This window comes from Phocoena phocoena, chromosome X (assembly GCF_963924675.1).
Source record: "Phocoena phocoena chromosome X, mPhoPho1.1, whole genome shotgun sequence".
NCBI lineage: Eukaryota > Metazoa > Chordata > Mammalia > Artiodactyla > Phocoenidae > Phocoena > Phocoena phocoena.
Window position 1 is genome coordinate 83321649 of NC_089240.1, and position 7535 is coordinate 83329183.

Sequence of the window (7535 nt, forward strand, 5' to 3'; positions counted from 1 at the left end):
GAGTTACACAAGCACTAAAGTGACCACAAGAGATTCATGTCTCAGGGCCGGGTGACAGCCCACAGCCTAGTACTTCTGGCAAATCTTCCAGCACCACAGATGTGTAAAAGTGCTTTCCTTTACTTCCCCAGTCTAAAAACACATTGCCAGAGATCCAAGTAGCTACTATAGTGTAGATTATGCTATCTCTGAGACTAAAGAGTGACTCCAAAATTGAAGAGATTATACTCATCCCTGAATAGTTATTAATAGCAAAGGAACAGCCAGACATATTATTTAGCTCTGATAAGGCTCATCACTCATGACTCTGAACTTACATGAGATGTATCATTTGATTCATGAACTTATAAGTGAGTCCTACAGCTAGAAGAGTAACGTCAGTACTCACTGTTACAGTACTCAATATTGAACAGTTGATGTTAAGGTTAATTACAAGCAATTCAATAATGGGCTCCCCTTCTCACTTAGAAAATGTCATGGTAGGTGCCATTCACATGACAGATGCATGCAGGAATAAACATCCTGGTAGATTAAGTGTGCATTTTAATTTGTTCTCTGGAAGAGAATCATTCCTGTCTTAGACACTGGAATAGGAACCGGGGAGTAATCTTAAAATGAACCCGGTCCGTAAAATGGGTATCTCAAAGCTACTCTGGACAAGTGAAAAGCATTGTGGGGCCTCCAGATGAAGGCTGCTACAAATTCATTTTCAGTCTTTATAATGTTTTGTTAGTTAAGCACAAATAGAGTGGAACCCCACAGAACCTTGCTTCATAAGGACATCTCTCCTGACTTTTTCACAAAGCCTCTCTTGACAATTCAGGTACACAAGAAAATATGATTTCTCTGACTCTGATTGAAAATCTCATCTCTATTAACCAAGAGTTATTTAACTACATTGTATTTTGTTATTTATTTCATGAACTACTTTTCTTTTTCTCATTAGAGCCTAAGTACCTTTTGAGTAGAAGACATACCACATTTTCCTTGCAACTTTGCCCCAGTGGTGCCAAGCACATTCTTTGGCACTTTGTAGGTGCTTAATAAACCTCTTCTGGGTGACTGCTTTTCTTCATACATATAAACTAGAAGCTATATCTAAGTGGGTAACCCAGGGAGTTTATCTAATTTTGAAATGCTAATTTCTAGCTAATTCTTATTCAGATTTGGCTTTTATGATAGTGTCTACTTAGAAGAGAAAAGAGAACTGTTCCTTACTGGAGTCATTTGATTTCACAATCTGCTTCTTCTTGAAAGAATGAAGTTGAAGGTTTTTTTTTTTCTTTAATCTGCCAGGCTTTCTAAATGCTAAAAACTTGCAAAAAAATGTGTTTAATATGAAGCACTCACTCTTCTGGAGAGGAGGTTGTCATTCTAACTCTGCTAAGAGGTGCAAGATCAAGTTACCAGTTCAGTTAGTGCACTGTAAGGCATTCTCTTACTGGCTGGATCTCTGTGCCTGAGAGTTAATGGCAAACTGAATGTCATCCAGTTCACAAGCTTCTAATCATGACCGGCTGGTGTTTATAGGTCTTATGCCAATAAAGGCATCCGAAAATGACAAATGTAACTGGATCAGAGAGCATTCGGCTCCAATTCACTGTCAATCAGAAATAAAATGATGGATTCCAGATCTTTTTTTCTGAATTGGTGTGTGTATCAAATTTCTATCCCCCAAACAATTTCTGCAATGCAGCAGAAAGGAGTTGCATTTGAAAAACTCATTCAAAACGAGGAGAGGCAACTTTATTTTCTCACTGCTTGCATCTCTAAGAGGTTCCAGTTTTAGTCTTCCTTTCCAAACCTTGATATTGCCCTCCTAATGGAAACAGACTTGAGGAGAGAAGAAGAAATGTTCCATTTTAACTTGACTTTTAAAGACACAAAAATAACATGAAGAAAAATGAATGAAGGAGATAAGCTCTACGAACAATTATGCCAAAGTTAAATCTTATGAAATCTCTCAAGTCCTTCCATTTATGTCACTGACTGGTTAAAATATACTGTTATTTTTAAACTGGGTACTCATTGGTAAGCAGTCCCAGGTGCTGTCAAGAGACACCAAAGAAATAAAAGATGTGGTCTTTATCCTGGCAGAACAAATGATGAGATTTAAAAGAGCCAAGGGAGACATTTAAGGACTACCTAATCAATAAGTGCATATTCACATTTGGCACTGGGAAATGGGTGCAAATGGAGTTCTTAGTGAACAGAAGGGGGGTCAATCACAGAAGGCTTCAGTTGAATTCAGTAACTTCCATCCAAACCTATCACCAGGACCCTAATCCAGTTGGCCATTGTCTCTCATGTGGACTATGAAAGAGATTCCTTACTAGTTTCAATTCCTCCTGTCTTGTATTCTTACTATCAATATCACACATGGTAGTCAAACTGGCTTTTCTAAAATGCAAAGTTTAGAAATTTGCCATTTCCTTCCCAAACACTTACATAGTTTCTCATGTTTCCCAGGGTAAACTTCAAGTTCCTTATAATTTGCCAAATAAAGTCCCTCACACAGGAAAAAAGCCTTTTTATTATCTGATCATAAAAAGCCGACTTCTTCCTCATTTCTTATTACCACCATTCCTATAGTCTATGAGTAATTCACTCATTCATTCATTTTTTTCAACAAATATTTACTGAGCACCTACTGTGTGTCAGGCACTGTTCTAGGTGCTGAAGATACAACAGAAAGAAGAACAGATGTTAAAAATTCTCCATCTTCATTGTCATTACATTCAAGTGAGCAAAGAAAGGAAAAAAGAGTAAATAAAACTTTTAAGTTGCCAGATAGTGATAAATTATGTGCAGAAAAAGCATAGGAAGCATCAACGAAGATGGGTTACTATTAAAAAGAAAGCATCACTGAAGAGGTAACATTTTAGGAAACACTTAAAAGAGGTAATGGAGAGAGACTTGCAGTTATCTAGGCAAAGTATGTTCCAGGCACAGGGAACAACAAGTGAAAATCTCTGAGGCAGAAGCTTTTTTGATGTGTTGAAGAAAAAGCAAGGAGCCAGTGTGGTTGGAGGTGTGTGAGTGAAGGAGAAAATAATAGGTGACACATTCAGAGAAGGGGAAGTATGTGTAAAGCCCTGTGGACCATTATAAAGACTCAGCATTTATTCCTAGTGTACTGGGGAGCCACTGAACATTTTGAGCAGAGGAATGATGTGGTCTGGCTTGCTTTTCAAAATATGCAAATTCCTTGATCTCCTGTTGTTTTCCTTTTTAAAATTGAGATATGATCTATATTCATTAAAATTCACACTTTTTAATGCACAGCCCTGAGTTTGACAAATGCATACAGTCATATAACTACCATGACCATCAAGATGTGGAAGAATTTTATCACTTCCCAAAATTCTCTGGAGCCCCTTTGTAGTCAACACCTACTCCTATGCATAGCAACTGGTAATCACTGATCAGTTTTCTACCTTATAATTTTGCCTTTTCCATGTGTCATGTAAGTGGAATTATAGCATATAGAGCCTTTTGTGTATATATTCTTTTACTTAGCAAATGCATTTGATATTCATTCATGTCATTGCATGTGTATCAGTAATGTATTCCTGTTTATTGATGAGTAGAATTCCATTGTAGATATGCACCAGTTTGTTTATCAATTCATGTTTTGAAAGACTTTTGTGTTGTGTCCAATTTTTGGCTATTGTGAACAATGAATAATGCTATGAACATTCACATAAGTCTTTCTGTGGATATATGTTTCCATTCTCTTTGATAAATACCAAGAAGTGGGATTATTGGGTCTTATGATAAGTGTTTTCCAAAGTGGCAAATTGTTTTCCTAAGTGGCTATTGTATTTTACATTACCACCAGCAATGTTTTAGAGTTGTTGGTTATCATCCTTGACAAAATTTGTCAGCTTCTTTTTCCACTTTAATATGCACATAGTGTTATCTCTGTGAATTTATTTTGCTTTTCTCTAATGAATAATGATATTGAGTACCTTTCCATGTGTTTATTTGCCACATATATACTTTTTATTGGTGAAGGTTCTATTCAGATTTTCAGCCTAATTTGTTTTATTGGGTTGTTTGCTTTACAGTATTGAGTTTTGAGAGTCCTTTATATATTCTAGGTACAAGTCCTTCACCAGATATGAATTTTGAAGCTGCTTTCTCCCACTCTGTAGTTTACCCTTTTATTTCTTAACAGTATCTTTTCCATTTTGCAGTTACTGGCATATAATTTTCATCTGATAATCTGCACCTATTTGAAGCAAACAATTTGGTAAGTTTTGATATATACATACATGCCTAAAATTATTACCACATTTAAGATGATGAATATATCCATTACCCCAAATTTTTCTTCATGCCCCTTTTTAATTCATCCCATCATCTCTCCTTGCTCCTCATTCCCAGGCAACCACTGAGCCACTTTCTGTCATTCTTCATTAGTGTGTGAGTTGTAGAATGTTATAAAATGAAATCATACAATATTTACTTTTTAAATTTTGTGTCCACTTTGACTCAGATAATTATTTTGACCTTCATCCCTTTTATTCTGTGTATCAGCATTTCACTGCTTTTTATTAGTTTTATTTTATTATATGTATATACAGTAATTTAGCTAGTCATCTATTGATAAACATTTAGACTCTTAACAGTATCTTTTGAAGAGCAAACTTTCAAATTTTGAAGAAGTTCAACTTACTATTAGTGTATTTTAGGGATTTTACATTTTGTTTTTTATCTAAGTAATTGTTGACGACTACAAGGTTATAAATACATTCTCTCACATTTTGTTTTATAAGTTTGTGTTTGATTTTATATTTAATAACTGTAAGTCATGCTTGTATATGAAGCAAAATATGGATTCAGGTTATTATATTTTGCATGTGAATTTCCCATTATGTCACCTCCATTTGTTGAATAATATGTTTTCCTCACTTAAATTTCTTTGCATCTTTGTTGAAACTCAAATGACCAATACAAAACTGCATTGAGTAGTGTGAGTCTTCCGATTTTGTTTTTCTTCTCCAAAATTGTTTTGAATATTTTAGATACTTTGTTTTACTATATGAATTTTATAACCAGTGTAGTTATTTCTAGAAATTGTGTTAAATCTATAGATCAATTTGGGGAAAATTGACATATTAAAAATATTGAGTTTTCCAAACCATGAGCACAGTATATAGTATATCTCTCCATATATTTAGGTCTTCATTGATTTTCTCCTCAGTGGTTTGTGTTATTCAACATACAGATATTACAAACATTAAAAAAAATTTACACCAAAATAACTCACGTTTTTTCATGCTATCATAAATGGCACTATATTTTAAATTTTAATTTCCAATTGTTTATTGCTAGTATTTAGAAATATAATTGATTTTTAAATATTGGCCTTTTATCCTGTAACTTTGTTAAACTAATTTATTAGTTCTTGCCTTTTCAATAGACTCTTAAGATTTTATACTTAAATTATCATGTTACATGAGAATAAAGACAGTCTTATTTCTTCCTTTCTAATTTGAATGTCTTTTATTTCTTTTCATTTGTTTATTACACTAGTCAGGACTTCCACTGCAATGTTGAATAGAGGTCATGAGAGTGGGCATCCCTGCTTTGTTTGTGATCCTAGTCTCCAGAGAAACATTCAATCTTTCACTATTAAGTATGTTAGATGTAAGATTTTCATAGATGCCCATTATGTTGAAGTTCCCTTCTATTCTTTGTTTAATGAGAATTTTTGTGATGACTGAATATTGAAATTTGGAAAAAGTTTCTTCTCCATCTACTGAGATTATCATATAGATTTTCTTCTTTAGTCTTTCAATATGGTGAATCACTTTGAATTTTGAAATTTTGAATTTATTTCAGAGATAAACCTTCCTTGTTCAGGAGATATTATCTCACTTATATATTTCTGGATTTATTTATTGGCTGCACTGCATGGCTTGTGGAGTCTTAGTTCCCTGACAAGAAATCAAACCTGGGCCACAGAACTGAAAGTGCCGAGTCCTAACCACTGGACCACCAGAGAATTCCCTATTTCTGGATTTAATGTGCTAATATTATTTTGATATTTTTATGTCTGTGTTCATGAGACACATTATTCTCTGTTTTTCTGTTTTGTAATGCCTTTCTCTCATTTTGGTTTCAGAGTAAGACTGGATTGAAAAAAAAAGTGTTACAAAGTATTTAATTTCCTGGAGATTTGTCCAAGTTGTTGAATCTGTTAATAGTAAATTTCTTTTTATTGCTAAGTAGTATTCCATGGTATGTATATGAAACAGTTTGTTTGACCATTCATCCACTGAGTGGCATCTAGGTTGTGTCCAGTTTTTGGCTATTGTAAATAAAGTCACTATAAATGAATAAACAAAACAGTGTTTACTCATACTCTAATTTCTTGAAAATTTTGTCTAAATTTGGTATTATTTCTTTCTGAAATGGTTGGTAGATTTTGCACTTGAAGAAATACATCATACTTAATGATGAGAAACTCAAAGCTCTTCCACTAGGATCAGGTACAAGGCAAAGATTTCCCTTCCTCCACTCCTTTTCAACATCATACTAGAAGTTCTACCTAATGCAATAAAACAAGAAAAAGAACAAAAAGGTGTACATATAAGGAAGGAAGACATAAAACTGTATCTTTTCAAAGACAATATGATCATCTATGTAGAAAATTAGCAAGAATAGACCAAATAACTACTTAAACCAATGAGTGATTATAGCAAGGTTGCAGGATACAAAGTTAATATACAAAAGTAAATTTCTTCCTGTATACCAGAAATGGACAAGTAAAATTTGAAATAAAATTTCATTACCATTTATATTAGCCCTCAAAAAAGTGAAATACCTAGATGTAGATCTAACAAAATATGTACAAGATCTATATGAGGAAAATTACAAAATTCTGATGAATGATATAAAAAAACTAAATAAATGGATAAATATTCCATGCTCATAGATAGGAAGATTCAATACTGTCAAAATGTCAGTTCTTCCCAATTTAATCTATAGATAATGCAATTCCAATTAAGATTTCAACAGGTTGTTTTGTGGATATCAAATGATTCTAAAGTTTATAGTAAGAGGTAAAATACCCATAGTAGTCAACACAATATTGAAGGAGAAGAACAAATTTGGAGGACTTCAAGATTTATTATAAAGCTATATTAATCAAGAGAGTTTGATATTGACAAAATAATAAAATATCAATAGATCAATGGAACAGAATAGAAAGCCCCAGAGTAAACCCACATAAATATAGTCAATTGATCTTTGACAAAGGAGAGAAGGCAATATGATAAAGCAAAGATAGTCTTTTCAACAAATGGTGCTGGAACCACTGGACATGAAAAAAAATAGAATCTACACATAGACCTTACACCCTTCACAAAAATGAATTCAAAACGGATCACAGACATAAATGGAAAACACAAAACAATAAAACTCCTACAAGATAACAGGAGAAAACCTAAATGCTCTTGGGTGTGGTGATGTCATTTTATATACAACACCAAAGATAGAATCCATCAAAGAGATTATTGACAAGC